The 19,009-nt window shown below is 41.4% G+C and overlaps 1 long non-coding RNA gene across 1 annotated transcript; it reads left to right on the forward strand.

The window, feature by feature from the left end:
- Positions 1 to 887: 887 nt before the first annotated feature.
- LOC129049701 (uncharacterized) lies at positions 888 to 15,466 on the forward strand. Its single transcript, XR_008512959.2, has 5 exons — positions 888 to 1,192; positions 5,316 to 5,378; positions 6,318 to 6,492; positions 6,680 to 6,775; positions 14,956 to 15,466. It is a non-coding gene; the product is annotated as an uncharacterized LOC129049701 (long non-coding RNA).
- The last annotated feature ends 3,543 nt before the right edge of the window (positions 15,467 to 19,009 follow it).

Genomic DNA, 19,009 nt, shown 5'->3' on the forward strand with positions numbered 1-19,009 from the left:
CAATTATGGGGACTGTTAAGTCCAAAATTTTCAGGGTGTACCGGCAGGCTGAAGACCAGGGAACTGTTGACGTTGCAGCTCACCGTCAAAGGCAGTCAGCTGGCAGAATTCCCGCTTCTCATGGCATTCAGGCTTTTTTCTATTCAGGCCTTCTACTGATTGGATGAGGCCCACCCACAGCACACAGGGTATTCTGCTTTACTCAAAGTCTGCTGATTTAAATTTTAAAATTAAAATGTGATTTAATTGAACTTAAATTTTAAAAATACCTTCACAGAAACATCATTTGACCAACTATCTGGGTACTGTGGCCTAGCCAAGTTGACACATAAAAATAACTAACACATTAGGGAAGACAGCTGGCTTCCCTAATCTGGTGAATTTGAAGCAATTAACAACATATTCACGGGAATCTCATCACAGAAGGACGTGTTAAATCATAAAGCAAAACAGCAAACACATATACTGCAACAGCACAAGTGCTCTGGGCATATGCCTTGCTAACGGGAACCTTTTTTCTTTTTTGAACCGGTTGCCTAGAGATGCTTTGTTTTGCTTTGCTTTTTTTCCCTTTTTAAAACATTGATCCTTGGATGAAAGGAAGTGAAGGTTACTATTTGTTTTATCTCCTGCTCACAACAGAATGGCTGTGAGAGAAATAGTGAATTTGAAAGGGCTTAGCTTGCTGAAGCCAAGCAGAATTCGAAGTCTCTCTAGATCACTGTAGACAAAACAAGTCGTATGGCCAACGCTTACTCATTTGGCCACATAGGCACTTGCTTGGACTCCCAGTCTACGGCTAAATTTAGCAGAACAACTGTCAGCCAGCTTCCCTGTTTGAAGGTGAGAGCTTATAGGGACAGCAAGCTCCCAGCTGGTCTTCGTTTACTGCTTCATGGCAAGAGGTTACATGCTGACAGCATCTGGGGAAACCTCGCTGGGCCTCGGAGGTCCTTCCTATGGGTGATATGCCACCCACCCTGGGTCGAGAGTCAGAGAAGGGCAGCCGGTCCCACTGCTGGCTTCGCCTGCCTGTTTCCCGCAGCTTCCCTCTAGTCATCCACCTACACCTGCTGCCCAGTTCCCTAGAAACCTGCCTAGTGTAAAAGGAAGCAACTCTGGAGAACAGAATCAGAAATCATAAAGCAAGGCCCTGTCCTCTGAGTTCTCTCCTGGATGGGGACCAAGGAAGGTAAGCCCGAGCAGGGGGTGCTTCTGCCACACCCAGGTTGTGTTTATTTGTCTCTTCTGTAGATTGAGAAAAACATCTCCCTTAGCCTCCAGAGGGAGAAAACAGGGCCATATTTCCCCGAGCCATATGAGGAAAGTGGGTGATTTTGAGCTCTAATTAGAGCTGGCTCTAAGAAAACACACCATGTGCGTGAGAGCTGCTTCTTCTCACATAACCCAATTGAGGAAATTTCCCCAATTAGATCTTGTTTCTTGTCTCTTTTAATCAGCAAGACTTTATACAATGATGCTCCTACTATACTCTCATCCAATTTGCAGATCCATATATAAATAACAATGAGCATAGTAGGAAGTGTTTTATTCTTATTTATTGAGTGCTCATCAACTTCTAGATACTGTCTTGAGGAATTCACACTTACTAACATACTTACTTCTGGAGGTGGGGACTACCATGGCATCTGGCTTCAAAGCTCACTCTGTTCCTCAAGGGAAATCATTTTTTGGACATTTCATAGTAATAACTATTGACATATTAAGACTTATAAAGCTTTTAAAGGTGTTTTTACAAACTCATCTTCTTTCCTCTTTGTTACTACTTCTGAGATAAGGTGGGTTTTTTTTTTAACATCCTCATCACCTCCATTGGAAGAGTGAGGGAGATCAGACTGGGAGAGGTAGAGGGATTAGCCTGGCTTCCCCTGGGTGTGCAGGTGAGCTGTGTGACTGTACCAGATGCTCTGTCTGCCGAGGCACAAGTCCCCTTGCCTGCAGTCATCCAATGTAGTATCAGAAATCCGGTTCCCATCTTAGTGTCAAAGTCTTCCCAAATGCAACCATAAGCCAAAAATACATGTATACCTTCCATCCATAAACCATTATTCCAAATTCTTCTGCTGTTGCCAGTGGCAATCATCTGCCTTCTGGTCTTCCAAAGGAAAAATCAAAGAAGATGCTTCCAAAGGAGGCATCAAAACCTAAGAATCATCACTGATAATCTCCTCCTTCTTCCTCTCACAAGCAAACCAGGCACTCAACATGATATTTGAAGTGCCCATGTCCAATTGGTTGAACAAGTGCTAACCTAGCAGTACCACATCCAGCTATGATGGGGCAGGTGCAAAGATGGAGGAAGAAAGATGGCCCCAGAGATCATGGTTTTGTAAAGTCATGAAGGAGATAACTGGAACATGAATCATTATCAACTGAGATAAGAAATAAGAGGACACAAAAGAAGTAACATAAAACATTCTTACTAATGTGAGGGACCTCACAGGAGGGCATGTTTACTTCCAAGTGTAGCAGAGAAGAAACAGAGAAAGCATATAGCATCTGAGCTGAAACTGGAAGGACTCAGGACCTACAAAAATAGGGCAAGTCTGATACTCAGAAGTCGGAGTGAAAAGACAAAGCAATGAATGTTGTATTTTGGCTGGTTTTTAGGAGGGAATGAAACTGAAGAAACTAGGGCATAAAGCTAATTTTCTAAAAAAACACTCCATTCTTCTCTGTCTGTGCCATCATCACTGGGTCCAGGTCTTTATCACCTAAAGCTTAAAATGATGCATAGCCTCCCACCTGTGCAGAACCGTGTGGGCGACATTGATGCCATCCAGCCCTGGTGCACCCTCAGAAATATTCATAATTTATTGTTGGTCAATGTGGACTGTTCCCAGCACTTCACGTGCTCTCTTCCTTCGCTCTTGTTGCCTAGAAGAAATATTCTACTGAATTGAAAGCCACCGCTTTCCTGTATGCTCCCATCCCAGTTCTTCTCACCTGCTCAGTCATCATAGAGTATGAGTGTCTGTTCTCTGTCTTGTGCAGTCAACGTTTTCCTTACTCCTGGATTCTTTCCATCTTCATTTAAGTATCTCCAAGTCTCTCTCATTAAAAAATATATCTTCCTTATGCCCCCTGAGTCCCTGACCTCACCATTCTCATATTCACCCCTCTTCCACCCCACTTCCCAACATCCGTCAGTGAGGATTCTTTCTGCTTCTTCTAATACACGATATTCTTCTGCATACAGAGAATGCTGTTAATTTATCTTCTTGGCTTACTTTTATTAACTCTTTGGGTTTTAGATTAATGATGAATCTCTGTAAGAGTGCTTAGCTAACTTGGTCCACAATCCCAGTTTTCCCTTAAGTTTCTGTAGAATAACATTAGCTAGGGACTCCAATAGAAGCAAGCATCACGCATGCAATGTTGATTAATTGTCAATAACGTAACTGCATAGTTTCAGAAGTGTATTGTTGGGAGAGACAGACATAGTGTTCACATTACAGGTGTAAACACTTGCTAACTACCATATTTCACTGAACAAAATATGGACTTTTTTTACACGCTAATATCTCTGAAGTTAGTCTTTCAATAAGTGGCATTTTATATGGCTAATAGGCAGCATTTTAATAGTACATATATCTTATAGTTGATAATAGCTCAGATTTGATTGATTATATCATATAACCTTAGGCAAATTACTTAATCTTTCACTGCCTAAGTTCTTACTAAATTGTACAATCTGGTAATACCCAGATCTCAGGGTAGTTATGGTAATTAAAGAAATATGTTATACATAAAGTGCCTTAAACAATAATGTCTGGCATGCAGCAATTGCTCACTAAATGTTAATTATAATTATTGCCTTTTGTAGTATTCAGGGACATGAAATGAATTGAACAATATCTGATCTTTCTCAATAGACCATGCAAGAACTGCATGTATTTTATTCTCCTGTATCCCTAGTTCTTAGATATCTGTCCTATCCTTATTTTTTTTGAGACAGAGTCTTGCTCTGTTGCCCAGGCTGGAGTGCAGTGGCTCAATCTTGGCTCACTACAAGCTCCGCTTCCCGGATTCACGCCATTCTGCTGCCTCAGCCTCCCAAGTACCTGGGATGACAGTCGCCCACCACCACACCCGGCTAATCTTTTGTATTTTTAGTAGAGATGGGTTTTCACCGTGTTAGCCAGGATGGTCTCGATCTCCTGACCTCGTGATCCATCCACCTCGACCTCCCAAAGTGCTGGGATTACAGGCGTGAGGCACCGCATCCGGCCTATATATTTGTTTAGTGTGGAGTTTGTGAGGGAAAATGAATACAGTATGATCATCCTTACCCGTGTGACAAATTTTTATTCCTGATTTTTCAATAAGAGATTTTTTTGTTTGTATTTCTATTTTTTCCAACAAGAAGTTGCCCTATCGTCAACCTACAATAACTCCACCATCAAAAATCCAGTCCATTCAATCAACAAATACTTCATTTAATATATAAAAATCATAACATCCCAAATACACTTTAGAATACTTCAATAGCACTTTAAAAAATTAAACATAAAATTACCTTTGCCCCTCCAATGTCACCCTCCAGAAGAAAATCATTGTTTATTTAGTATGAATCTTCCCAAACTATTTTTGCGATACTTTTACAAGCACGTAGTATGCACCGAGTAAAACAGTGATTGTGCAAGAAGATGTTTAAGCTGTCACGAGCAATGTCACACAAAACCAGGACAAAATCTCACCTGGCCAGTGGCAAAACTACCCAGTCTCCCAGGCCACACTGCGCCCAGCCTTCATGACTTCCTCCTCCTGATAAGGAAGAAATCTGGAGAAAGTTAGGTGCACTTATTGCGTTCTTCCTCCAGGGGTGAAAGCTCTGGAAAAGGCAGAGCTATTCCTGAGAGCTCAGAAGGATCAGTGCATCCAAAGCACACTGAAGAGGCTCAAGCTCCCCACCATGTATAAAATTTTAAATGCTGTCTTCTCCCATCTGCCTGGGATTAACATCAGGCACGCTCTTCTTTATGGAACTACAAATTTTTCAACCTCTCTAGATGGCCATCTGGCAAAATGAATCAAAATTCAAATGTCAACAAGTTTTGATCCAGTAAATGCACAGGCAGAAATTGATCTAAAGAAATACAAAGACAAGTGCAGGAGTGTGTATGTAAGAATGTTCAGAGCATTGCTTTTATTTTTTTAACATTATTTACTTATTTATTTTAATTAACAAATTAAAATTGTATATATTTATCATGTACAACAGGTTGTTTTGAAATATGTATAGATTGTGAAATGGCTCAACTGAGCTAATTAACACATGCATTACTCCACAGACATCTTTTTTTTTGTGGTGAGAACACCTAAAATCTACTCTCTTGGCAAGTTTCAAGAATACGGTACATTGTTATTATCTATAGTCGCCATGTTGTACAATAGATCTCTTGTACTTAGCCACTTGACTGACATTTGGTAGAAGGATATATCCTTCTACCAAACTCTCCCCAATCCCCACCCCTATCCCAGCCCCTCCTAACCACCATTCTACTCTCTACTTCTGAGTTCAACTTTCCACAGCATCACTGCAAATAAGAGATATCAAAAGCTGAATTAACCACTGGTAGGGGTGCTATTAAATTATTGTAGATTTATGCAAAGACCATTATGTGTCATTTAAAAACAATGAAAAAAGGCCAGGCATGGTGGTTGGTGCATGCTTGTGATCCCAGCACTTTGGGAGGCCCAGGTGGGTGGATCTCTTGAGGTCAGGAGTTCAAGACCAACCTGGCCTACATGGTGAAACCGTGTCTCTACTAAAAATACAAAAATTAGCTCGGTGTGGTGGCACATGCTTGTAGTCCCAGCTACTGTGAAGGCTGAGATAGGAGAATCGCTTGAACTGGGAGGTGGAGGTTGCAGTGAGCCGAGATGGTGCCACTGCACTCCAACCTGGATGACAGAGACTCCATCTCAGAAATTAAATAAATAAATAAAATTTAAAAATAAAATAAAAAATGATGAAACAGGTCTATATTTATTGGTATAAATTTTTTTTAATGTTAAGATATTTTTTGTTTTGAATTACAGATTGTCCTTTTCAGAATTATATACACAAATATGTAAACATGGAGTAAATTCTGGAAACAGATTTCAAAATGTAGCAGTGGTGGTCTCTAAGAAATTACTAAGTGATTTTTTTCTTCTTTATGATTCACAGTATTGTCTGCGTTTTTTAAATGGTCATATTATCACTTTTATAATAAAATAAACTATTTTAGTTTTGGAAAGTGTAGAGTCTGTCTTCACTGTATTTTCTCTTTACTTAAGTTATCTCCCAGTTTTATGTGGTCCAGAGAGGCTGCATCAGTCTCAGGCCCCTAAGCCCTGCCTGGTTCAACAGTATTATTTCACTCACGCTGGTCATCCCATTGTTAGAAAGAGCAAGGAAAGATGGATGAGAAAGGAAGAGAGGGAGGGAGAAAATTGTCCCCAAGAAAAGGAAACTATTGTCCGGTAAGATTCAGCCCACTTTTCTTGTTAAATGATGTGAATTCAAATTGTTGATATATATCACCAACATGACATGTGAAGCTATTATCTCAAAGCATATTATAAAATACCATATATGAAAACATTGACAAATATAATGTAGATGATGAGTACCAGATATGATTATTGTTCTTTTCGTGTGTGATTAAAGGTGACGGACAGATGGTTTCCTCAACTTACATAATTTAAGATACAGATCATTCCCAATACAACTTAGAATCTCATTAGTCAGTACAATTTTCTGAAGGTAAGACTGTGAGTGTCACTCTTTCTTGTTTAAGTGGAAAGGGGTGATTGATTTCTGGCAGACTTGTTTTATACAGTTTGCAAAATCTATTCTGGATTGGTTTCTGTGTTCCTGTGTTTTGTAAGGTTGTTATGATCACTTGGAGAAAAAAGTCCCAAAAGAAAAGGCTTGTAGAATGTAAAATGTAAGATAGTTTTTTTTCTCAGATTTTGCCCATTTCTGTATCATACTTTTGATAGGCAACGGAGAGGCCCTGAAGGCAGGGTGTTCTAAAAAAAAAGTTGTTCTTCCCCCAAATCTACAACAGCTGAAAGAAAACCCACTTTCTACCTATATCCCAGCATGGAAGAATGACAACTCCACCTTGATAGAAAGGCCAGGATTCTATTAAAAACTAAACAGCCTAATATCTCCAGCTATTTCAACTCTGTCCCTCCTACACATTTGGCTGTTTGTTTATATTTGTCAGAAAGACAGACTCAGTCTTTTGCCAGGGAATTTTCTAACATCCTGCCACCAACATCTGCACAGAATAGAATGCTTTGGAAGATTAGATGAAAAGAAAAAAAAAAAACTCTCTCTGAAAGGGGTGAGAAAGATACTAGTGTTTCTGTTTGAAGCAACAGAATGTGTAAGAGTAAGTGCCAACTAAACCATATCAATGAACCCTTGTGCCTGGTCAAAGCCTCCGCCTGCAAAGGAATCTGAGGCCGCTTCACAAAGGTGAAGGAGACATGAAGTGACTTCCCGCTCCTGCCACGCAGAGCGCATTCTGGATAGAACAACCGTTCTGCGGGCACTCACTCTTCTCCTTACATAAAATACTCTGAAATTGCACTTTAAAGCATTTCTCACTTTTTATTGTTTTTCTTCTCCATCACATTATAAGTTCTAGAAAACAGAAAATATGGTTAATATATTCTCCAATATAGACTCAGTGTCTGCTACAGAGTAAATACTAAACAAGAGTTGAAGGAAAGAGGAAAGGAAGGAGGAAGGGAGGGAGGAAGGAGGAAAAGAAGAAAAGAGGAAGGAAAGAAGGAAAGGATTTGTGTATTTATCCAATTATATTTCCTCCGCCATCCATACTAGATTGCTTGCTTTTTGAAAATGCATCACGTTGGCCAGGCGCAGTGGTTCATGCCTGTAATCCCAACACTTTGGGAGACCGAGGCCAGCAGATCACGAGGTCAGGAGTTTGAGACCAGCCTGGCCCACATAGCGAAACCCCATCTCTACTAAAAATACAAATTAGCCTGGTGTGGTGGTGGGTGCCTGTAGTCCCAGCTACTGGGGAGGCTGAGGCAGGAGAATCGCTTGAACCCAGGAGGTGGAGCTTGCAGTGAGCCGAGACCACACCATTGCACTCCAGCCTGGGTGACAGAGTGAGACTCCATCTCAAAAATAAAATAAAATAAAATTAAAATTAAAAAATGCATCACATCATTCTATGCAGCACCTAGCACAGTGCCTGGCAGGGAGTAAAATAGTCAATAAATGTCTGCTGAATTCAGCAGATTCTTTAGTGCTCATTAGGTTAACAATAGACTAAAATTGATATCATGGTTTAAAAGAATGCTAATATAGACACGCTTATAAATAAGCACTTTAAATGAATTAGTTTCATAAAAAGAAGTTTTTGAATTCGTTCTGATAGCTAATTATTTCTGTCCCTAAATCTACATGCCAGGCATATTTCTAAGGCTGGAGTAAGTGGCCGTCAACATGCCAGGATTGGATGGGTCAGTTTTGCACAGGCAGGCCGACTTCCTGTTCCAATCGGATTCACTCTAGGCATATCAGTTAGGAGAACACTTGGAGGGCTAGTTCCAGTGGCCTAGAAAGATTATGCCTCAACTCTGCTGTTGTGATACTTTAAGATTATTCTGTTGTCAGAGGTGGAATGACCTGCTCCCACAGTCCCCTCCTGGGAGGACAAACCCATATTAAAATGTTGTGGGAGAGGGAAAATGGGAAACCAGTATCAGATCCTATCTTCTCCCCAAAGCTCACACTTGTTGATGAGAACAAGAGAGTTGTTTCATTGCTGCAGTTCTGTTTCTTTTCTTTTCTTTTCTTTTTTTTTTTTTTGAGATGGAGTCTCACTCTGTCACCCAGGCTGGTGTGCAGTGACGTGATCTCGACTCACTATAACCTCTGCCTCTCGGGTTTGAGCAATTCTCCTGCCTCAGCCTCCCATGTAGCTGGGATTACAGGCAGCCATCATCATGCCCGGCTAATTTTTAGTTTTGTAGAGATGGGGTTTCACCATGTTGGCCAGACTGGTCTTGATCTCCTGACCTCAGGTGATCCATGCACCTCAGCATCCCAAAGTGCTGAGATTACTGGTGTGAGCCACCGTGCCCGACCAGTTCTGTTTCTTTTCTTTCCATTTTCTTGTTTTAACTTACAGACAAGCATCACACAACGTGCCTGAGACTTCCAAGACCCCTAAGTCTTCCAAGATCTCCGGTTAAGGATGAAAACTTACATAATAGTGACTTTAAAGATTAAGATGGTTGTAATATTAATTTTTTAAAATGGCTAGAAAAAGAAGTCGAATATACAGAAAAGTCAATCTAGAGAAAATCTTTACATTGACTCCTGATGCTCTACATATCATCGCCTGCATTGAAAACCGGGATACACAAAAAAGTTATGCTGAGGTATCATCTCTAAGAATTCAATACAGGAGTGAGGTTGAGACTGCCTTTTGAGAGTAAATCCAGAAGCCAACTTAATAGATCAGAGCAGAATTAAGGCAAAATTACTTTAAGATAATGGAAGGTCTCCCTGGCCAGAGCAAACCTGAACTGAAGGAATTAGCTTATTAAAGAAACAATGTGTCTTTTAAAAAGAGAAAGAAGTAGACAGTAGTTAAAGCAAAGTGAAAAGGCAAACACAGACCTGTTGCACCCAAGCCTCCTTCAGGGAAAGAATGTGGTTTTCTACAGGCACGTGAAGTTCATGCCCTTCAACATCTGACACCAACTAGTTAAACCTTCTCTTATTTCATGCTCACTATGCATATTAAAGGCGATCAATAAAAATCTTACTGTCAGCTGGGCGCGGTGGCTCACGCCTGTGATCCCGGTACTTTGGGAGGCCGAGGCGGGCGGATCACCTGAGGTCAGGAGTTTGAGACCAGCCTGGCTAACATGGTAGAACTCCATTTCTACTGAAAATACAAAAAATTAGCCGGGCATGGTGGCACATGCCTGTAGCCCCTGTAATCCCAGCTACTCGGGAGGCTGAGGCAGGAGAATAACTTGAACCCGGGAGGTGGAGGTTGCAGTGAGCCAAGATCTTGCCATTGCACTCCAGCTTGGGCAACAAGAGCGAAACTCCATCTTAGAAAAAAAAAATCACTGCAGATAATTACACAAATGATTTGTACATATCTTATTTTGTTCAAACTCATTAAAACATATAAATGTATATTCATTTACATTGAAGTTTTCACTAATGGTTGCACTAGCTGGACCTTGCCATAATATTTCTTGCATTAACACACAGATGACAAATTATAAATGGTCTGTTTCTTCCTGTTTTGGTTTTAAGTCAGAGTAAAAATTTATTAACTCCTGTGAAACAATTTAATTCAGAAAAGGTAGTTCTAGAGTTTTCTCCTTAGTATGTCCTGTTGTCTCATCAACATTAATTTGGAAAAAAAATGTTTTAAAGATTAAACTATTTTGTGTGAGAGTATGAACTGCTGCATTTAGAATTTGGTTGTAAACCTACCTTTAACTAACAGTGTTTATGATTAGAAGGAGCTTGTTAAGACGGCATGCCACCCCTACACAACCCAGGGTGGACATTGCCTGCAAGTTCCCATTGGCAGTGAAGCACTGGTGCCACATCTCCTGGCATCTGTGTTGGAAGAACTTCATACCCTAAGCCAAGAACGCAGGGTGTGCTGGGTCCTTACACTCCCCTATCCCCGGGAATGGGGTGAGGTACTCCAGGGCCCTAGGACAAAGTTTCACTGAGTCAAGAAATGCCCTTAGAATCCTCCCACGGCAATACCCCTCTTTCAGGCAAGAAAGGGGAGGCCTGTCTGGGGTCCTGCACTGTAGAGTGACTCATATCATACACATGCACACCCCTATACACACACCTACACACACAGACACCCAACACACACACATACCCCTACACACACTCTCTAACCACATACCCTACACACACACCCCTACACGCACACCCACACCTCATGCACATACCTACACACACACCCTACACACACACATCTACACAACCCTACACACACTCTCCAAACACACACCCTATGCACGCACACCCAAACCCATACACCTATACATACATCTATACACACACACACCTCTACACACACTCCCTAACCACACACCCTACACACATACCTCTATGCACATACCCACACCCCTATACACATACCTACACACACACATCCTTACACACACACACCCTAACACAAACACATACCCCTACACACAGTCTCTAACCACATACCCTACACACACACCCCTACACGCACACCCACACCCCATGCACATACCTACACACACACATCTACACAACCCTACACACACTCTCCAAACACACACCCTATGCACACACACCCAAACCCATACACCTATACATACATCTATACACACACACACCCCTACACACACTCCCTAACCACACACCCTACACACATACCTCTATGCACATACCCACACCCCTATACACATACCTACACACACACACCCTTACACACACACATTCTACATACACACATCTACACACACACTCATAACACACACCCTATGCACGCACACCCCAACACACACACCTATACATACACCTATCCACGCACACACCCCTACACACACTCCCTAACCACATGCCCTATCCACACACCCCTACGCTCTCACCCACACCCCTATACACACATCTACACATACACAGATACCCCACACATACATGTTCCCCTAACACACACCCTACACACACACCTCTACACACACCCCTACACACACACCTACACACACAATCCCCTACACATATACCCTAACACACACCCTACACACACACCAACACACTCCCCTAACACACACCCTATTCCCACACACCCCTACACACACACACCCATACACACACCTACACACACACCCCTATACACACACCCTAACACACACCCTACACACACATCAACACACACACTCCCCTAACACACACCCTATGCCCACATGCCTATACACACACCTACACACACACGTAGCCCTACACTCACACTCTAACACACCACACACACCTCTACACATACACCCCCCACACACTCCCCTAACACACACCCTACACACACACACACACCCCTACACACACACTTCCCTAACACATACCCTATGCACACACACTACTATACTCACACATGCTCATACACACACTTACACACACACATAGCCCTACACACACAGTCCCCTTACACATACCTGTACACACACACCACACATACACACCCCTACACACACTTCCCTAACACATACCCTATGCACACACACCTACACACACCCCAACACACACATCTATACACACACCTACACAACTCCCCTAACACACCTCCCTACACACACACACCTATACACACCCCTACACAAACATATCTACATACATACACACCTATACACTCCCCTACTCACACGACTTTACACACACCCCTACACATACAAACACCCCTACACACATATCTACATACATACACACACCCTTACACATACACCTACATACATACATTTACATACATACACACTCCTACTCACATACACACCTGCACACACAACCCTGTACACACACCCCTACAAGCACAACCCCCTATACACACACCCCAATAGACAACCATACACACATACACCCCTACATACATACTCATCTACACATGTACACATCTACACACACATACCTACGCAGGCACGTCTACATATATACACACCTACTGTATTAGTCTGTTTTCACGCTGCTGATAAAGACATACCTGAGACTGGGCAATTTAAAAAAGAGAGGTTTAATGAACTTACAGTTTCATGTGGCTGGGGAGGCCTCACAATCATGGTGGAAGGCAAGGAGGAGTAAGTCACGTCTTACATGGATGGCAGCAGGCAGAGAGAGAGCTTGTGCAGGGAAACTCCTCTTTATAAAACCATCAGATCTCATGAGACTTATTCACTATCATGAGACCAGCACAGGAAAGACCTGCCCTCAGGAGGAGCAAATCATGTCTTACAAGGTTGGCAGCAGGCAAAGAGAGAGGGCTTGTGCAGGGAAATTCCCCCTTATAAAACCATCAAATCTTGTGAGACTTATTCACTACCACAAGAATAGCACGGGAAAGACCTTCCCCCAAGATTCAATTGCCTCCCACCAGGTCCCTGTCACAACACATGGGAATTCAAGATGAGACATGGGTGGGGACAAGGCCAAACCGTATCACCTACACAAATGACAGCCCCTGCCCCACAACCCTATGCACACACACAACCCTACAGGCACACCCCTACACACACACACACACACACATTCACACAAACAAAGTTATACCTGAGAACATGAGCACCTCTGCCCCTGAAAACCCAACATTCTGTGCTGGGGCAGTGCTGCCTGTGACCTTCCACATCCATTCCCATGACAAAGCCTGCACAGACAAAATTCAACTCTTGCCCACATCTCTTTCCCTAATGTCCTCTAAACAAGAAGAGATCATGTCCAGATGAAGAAAAAATTTGTGTTGTGTCCCTGTCATGTCAGACACGGATCTTGCTTAGATGTGCAGCATGATTTAAGTGGCCCTTGGATGAGAGAAATGACACATTAGCCAGCCACACTTGGCTGCTGCAAGGTTGCTGCAGACCTGCATAGTGGAGCCTTCTTCTCCAAGAGTGCTGTCTTTCTTCCTGCTGCCCCATTTTCTGGGTCTAAAGGGCCTCAAACCCTTGCCCAGTCTTCCCAGCAGCTGCAGAGGACAGCTGCAGAGGAAAAATAGTTTGCAATACCAAAAAAATTCACATTACTATTCAATTTATATGCTATGCATTTTTAATTTTTAGTCATCTAAATATTGCTGTCCATGAAGCGAACACCGTATTAGTTTGTTCTCATGCTGTTAATAAAGACACACCCAAGACTGGGTAATTTAAAAAGGAAAGAGGTTTAATGGACTCACAATTCCACATGGCTGGGGAGGACTCACAATCATGGTGGAAGGCAAAGGAGGAACAAAGGCATGTCTTACATGGCAGCAGGCAAGATAGCTTGTGTAGGGGAACTCCCACTTAAAAAACCATCAGATCTCGTGAGACTTATTAACTATCACGAGAACAGCATGGGAAAGACCTGTCCCCTTGATTCAATTACCTCCCACTGGGTCCTTCCCACAACACATGGGAATTATGAGAGCTACATTTTGATAGGGACACAGCCAAAGCATATCAAACAACCAGACACTCACAGTGCTAAAGAAATTACTTTGTCTTCAGTAGCTTGCAGACATCATTAATATTGTAGATTTGCATATGCTGTTTACTTTGTGATTATGAAAATATATTTGTGAGGGAATGGGGGATAGAATATTTTTTACTCAATGAAATTTTGGTACATAACCTGAAATTATTAAATGTACAATATGTGGGCCCTCACTGCCACTTTTGCCCTGTATCTGCAAAGCCCATCTGTGATGATGGTGACTTTTATAAGCAGAGCATTCCCACTTCTCTGTTTGCAGTGTTTGCTGCTAGAATCTTTCAACTTGCTCTTACATTAAGATAGTTGTTGATATGTCTTTATTTCCCCCTAAGATTATTTTCTTTATAATTGAAAGAAGAGCTCTCAAACATAGCCCTCATAGAGCTAAACAGAGCAGATGACCATTAGCCAGATGCAGCTGTCATATGGATGAAGTCTGGCCCTTTTTTATGGAGGGAAAAACAAGTCGAAGTTACTGATATTTACAAATTGGAAAAGTTCACAATAACACTAGAACATTAGATGATCTGAAAACCCTGGCATTCCTTCAGAGCAATGATAGGCAAAGCTGAGTCTCAACTGACTCTGTCTGAAGAAGGGGCCTGCCATTTGTCACAGACTCCACTGCTTCCTTTTTCCAGACACTAAGACCATTGCTGTGTCTCACCATTCTTTCATTGCTGTTCATCAAACAACAGGTTCAATCTTTCATTTCTATTCTCTACCCTGGCAAGAACACTGGAGCTTACCATCATAAGTGACAGGAATGAACATTGGAGCTTACCATCATAAGTGACGGGAATAGCATTATCTCCAAACTTGAGATCCTTCCAATGGGAATTCTACAACTCCTGGGAGTTTATGATTCACACGTGTAGACAATGTCTGTACCTATACTCAAGATGTAGACTGGCCTCAATAGAGTTCATTGAGCTAAAAAAATACTAGATAAACAATGGAATTTATTTTCAAGACTGAACTCAGTTCTCATCAGTTCAAGGTTAACCTCAACAAAATGAATCCAATAATGGGAAGAAAATGAAAAAAAAAAACACAACAAAATGAAATGCCTGCACTACGTATTTAGGCCCAGCTGACAGAATCTCAACACTGAATGATACTGATAAATAGGCTTCCTTGAGTATCCAGTGTGAAGTCTTGGTTGTTATTCATTTTCCAACGAACATTAAAGTCATCTTTGGATTCTCTGCATTTCTAAAGTCTAGAGATGTTTTAGTCCTCTCAGTGGCAAAACACATCTCAGCTATTGAGTGTTTGCATCTGAGATCTGGAGTAAGCAGAACTGTGGTTTGTGTGCTTGCATCTGGGAAATGAATCAGAGCTCCTATTAGACATGATTGCCCCTATTAGTGGATGTGACTTTTCAACCAGGCATTTGGGGGTTTTATGACTAACAGGATTGCATGGAAATTGTTCAGGAAAACAAAAGACCTTATTCTAGCAATCTGAATGAAAAAGAAATAATGCAAAATAATACTGACATTTTCATAACAAAAAGGAGAGAAAGTTTAGGCTGAGGTTGCCATGTGAGGTTATTGGATGTGATTTTGCAAAGCATGCGACCAGCTATGTTGAATAAACCCTGGAAGTTTAACACTTACTGATCTTTGGCAAGGCTCAGCAAACTGCAGTCGGTGTTTCTAGCCATTGTTTTTGCTGAAATGCAGTTATCCTCATTCATTTACCTATTGTCTATAACTGCTGTCACACCACAATGGCAGAATTGAGTAGTTGCCACAGAAACCGGCTTAACATATTTACTACAGAGCCCTTGACAGAAACATTTTGTCAATCCCTGCCCTAGACAGAAGTTTCTGCCTAGATTCCAAATGATTTGGATCCCACAGAAATACAAACCACCATCAGAGAATACTACAAACAACTCTATGCAAATAAACTAGAAAATCTAGAAGAAATGGATAAATTCCTCGACACATACACTCTCCCAAGACTAAACCAGGAAGAAGTTGAATCTCTGAATAGACCAATAACAGGATCTGAAATTGTGGCAATAATCAATAGCTTACCAATCAAAAAGAATCCAGGACCAGATGGATTCACAGCCGAATTCTACCAGAGGTACAAGGAGGAACCGGTACCATTCCTTCTGAAACTATTCCAATCAACAGAAAAAGAGGGAATCCTCCCTAACTCATTTTATGAGGCCAGCAGCATCCTGATACCAAAGCTGGGCAGAGACACAACCAAAAAAGAGAATTTTAGACCAATATCCTTGATGCACATTGATGCAAAAATCCTCAATAAAATACTGGCAAACCAAATCCAGCAGCACATCAAAAAGCTTATCCACCATGATCAAGTGGGCTTCATCCCTGGGATGCAAGGCTGGTTCAATATACACAAATCAATAAATGTAATCCAGCATATAAACAGAACGAAAGACAAAAACCACATGATTATCTCAATAGATGCAGAAAAGGCCTTTGACAAAATTCAACAACGCTTCATGCTAAAAACTCTCAATAAATTAGGTATTGATGGGACATATCTCAAAATAATAAGAGCTATCTATGACAAACCCACAGCCAATATCATACTGAATGGGCAAAAACTGGAAGCATTCCCTTTGAAAACTGGCACAAGACAGGGATGCCCTCTCTCACCACTCCTATTCAACATAGTGTTAGAAGTTCTGGCCAGGGCAATTAGGCAGGAGAAGGAAATAATGGGTATTCAATTAGGAAGAGAGGAAGTCAAATTGTCCCTGTTTGCAGATGACATGATTGTATATCTAGAAAACCCCATTGTCTCAGCCCAAAATCTCCTTAAGCTGATAAGCAACTTCAGCAAAGTCTCAGGATACAAAATCAATGTACAAAAATCACAAGCATTCTTATACACCAATAACAGACAAACAGAGAGCCAAATCATGAGTGAACTCCCATTCACAATTGCTTCAAAGAGAATAAAATACTTAGGAATCCAACTTACAAGGGACATGAAGGACCTCTTCAAGGAGAACTACAAACCACTGCTCAAGGAAATAAAAGAGGATACAAACAAATGGAAGAACATTCCATGCTCATAGGTAGGAAGAATCAATATTGTGAAAATGGCCATACTGCCCAAGGTAATTTATAGATTCAATGCCATCCCCATCAAGCTACCAATGACTTTCTTCACAGACTTGGAAAAAACTACTTTAAAGTTCATATGGAACCAAAAAACAGCCCGCATCACCTAGTCAATCCTAAGCCAAAAGAACAAAGCTGGCGGCATCACGCTACCTGACTTCAAACTATACTACAAGGCTACAGTAACCAAAACAGCATGGTACTGGTACCAAAACAGAGATATAGATCAATGGAACAGAACAGAGCCCTAAACTAATATTAGAAACTACAGGAAAGGTATTTCTCAGAAAACCTATTTCCTTAGTAGTAGGGTGTACTAGTACATTATTTATAGAGTTACAATGGCAATTACAAGGTAAAATATGTAAAATTGCCAATACAGTGTCTGGCATGAAGAAATAGTGCAATAAGTATTATTTTACTCTCAATAAATGGGTGAAAAAGTACTTTATTTTGTTATTTCAGGGTTAATTCAGCTAATAAGTAATTTAAGTTAGGGTCATCTTGTGCTCAAGCTGATTACGTTGCTTTGATGAATCCTTGGAAGTGAGGTGGGTGAGGTGGGGTTGGGCCCACCATGACACTTGGCGTGTAGCTAATGAAATTGAACTTCACAGATGAGGGCCAGCGAGTACTTTGAGAACAACTGTTAAGATGGGTGGATGATAATCAGATCCATGTTTTAGAAAGATAGTTATGGCACATGTTTGGATAATAGGTTGATTTGATAGTTCTGATTTTGCAAAAGATAAATAACTTAGACCTATGCTGTCAATACAATAGTCACTAGTCAACAAGGCTACTGAAATTCAAATAAACTAAAATTTAAAAAGATATAAAAGGGTCCTCCAGCAGAGTAGCCACATTTCAAGTGCTGAACAGCCACCTGGGGCTAGTTGCAACTACAAATATTGGATATTCCCATTATCACAGAAAAGTCTACCCAGTAATGCTCAGTACACTTTGGAAAACATATAAGTTAATGCTTTTCAAACAAATGATATACTATAATTGTTTGGAGTTGATAAATCTGGCTTAATGGCTCTAGAAATTTGATGATTTTTTGGTAGGTAATGAGGGAGATTGCTGAATGAGAATAAAGGAAATTCCTCTTCTCATTGGGACCTATGATTTGGGCCCAGACCATACAATATAGAGCAGCATCGAGTGATTCCAACAATGAGAGTGTGTTTTGCCCTGAACTTGTGGATTCAGACCAGGAGCAAGTGCTAAATCCAGTGCCATTGTGATTGACACTAGCTCCAGCCTCTAAAGGCAGTTCTGTGAACTCAGCATCTTCTACGACAGCCAATATCCAAGACAACAGTTGTGGAGACTTTCGACCTTAATTGGACACATCTGAGTTGTAAATGTATTACTGCAATCAATATTGGCAATAAGGATGCACATTGGTCACCAAAATTAGTAGTATACTCTTTATGAGGTCCAGCGGGACCACACTGGTCCCCAGCCCATGCAACCACACACAGCAGACCAGCAATCTCAGACAGTCACCAGCTATTGAGGCAGCAGCTACTGACAAGAGGAAAGCCTGGAAGGGAAGAACATGCAGAATGCTTTCTGGATGACACAACTTCTCAAAAACTTGTAAAAGTACCTGGGAAACATTTTGAGG

Source organism: Pongo abelii, chromosome 14 (assembly GCF_028885655.2).
Source record: "Pongo abelii isolate AG06213 chromosome 14, NHGRI_mPonAbe1-v2.0_pri, whole genome shotgun sequence".
NCBI lineage: Eukaryota > Metazoa > Chordata > Mammalia > Primates > Hominidae > Pongo > Pongo abelii.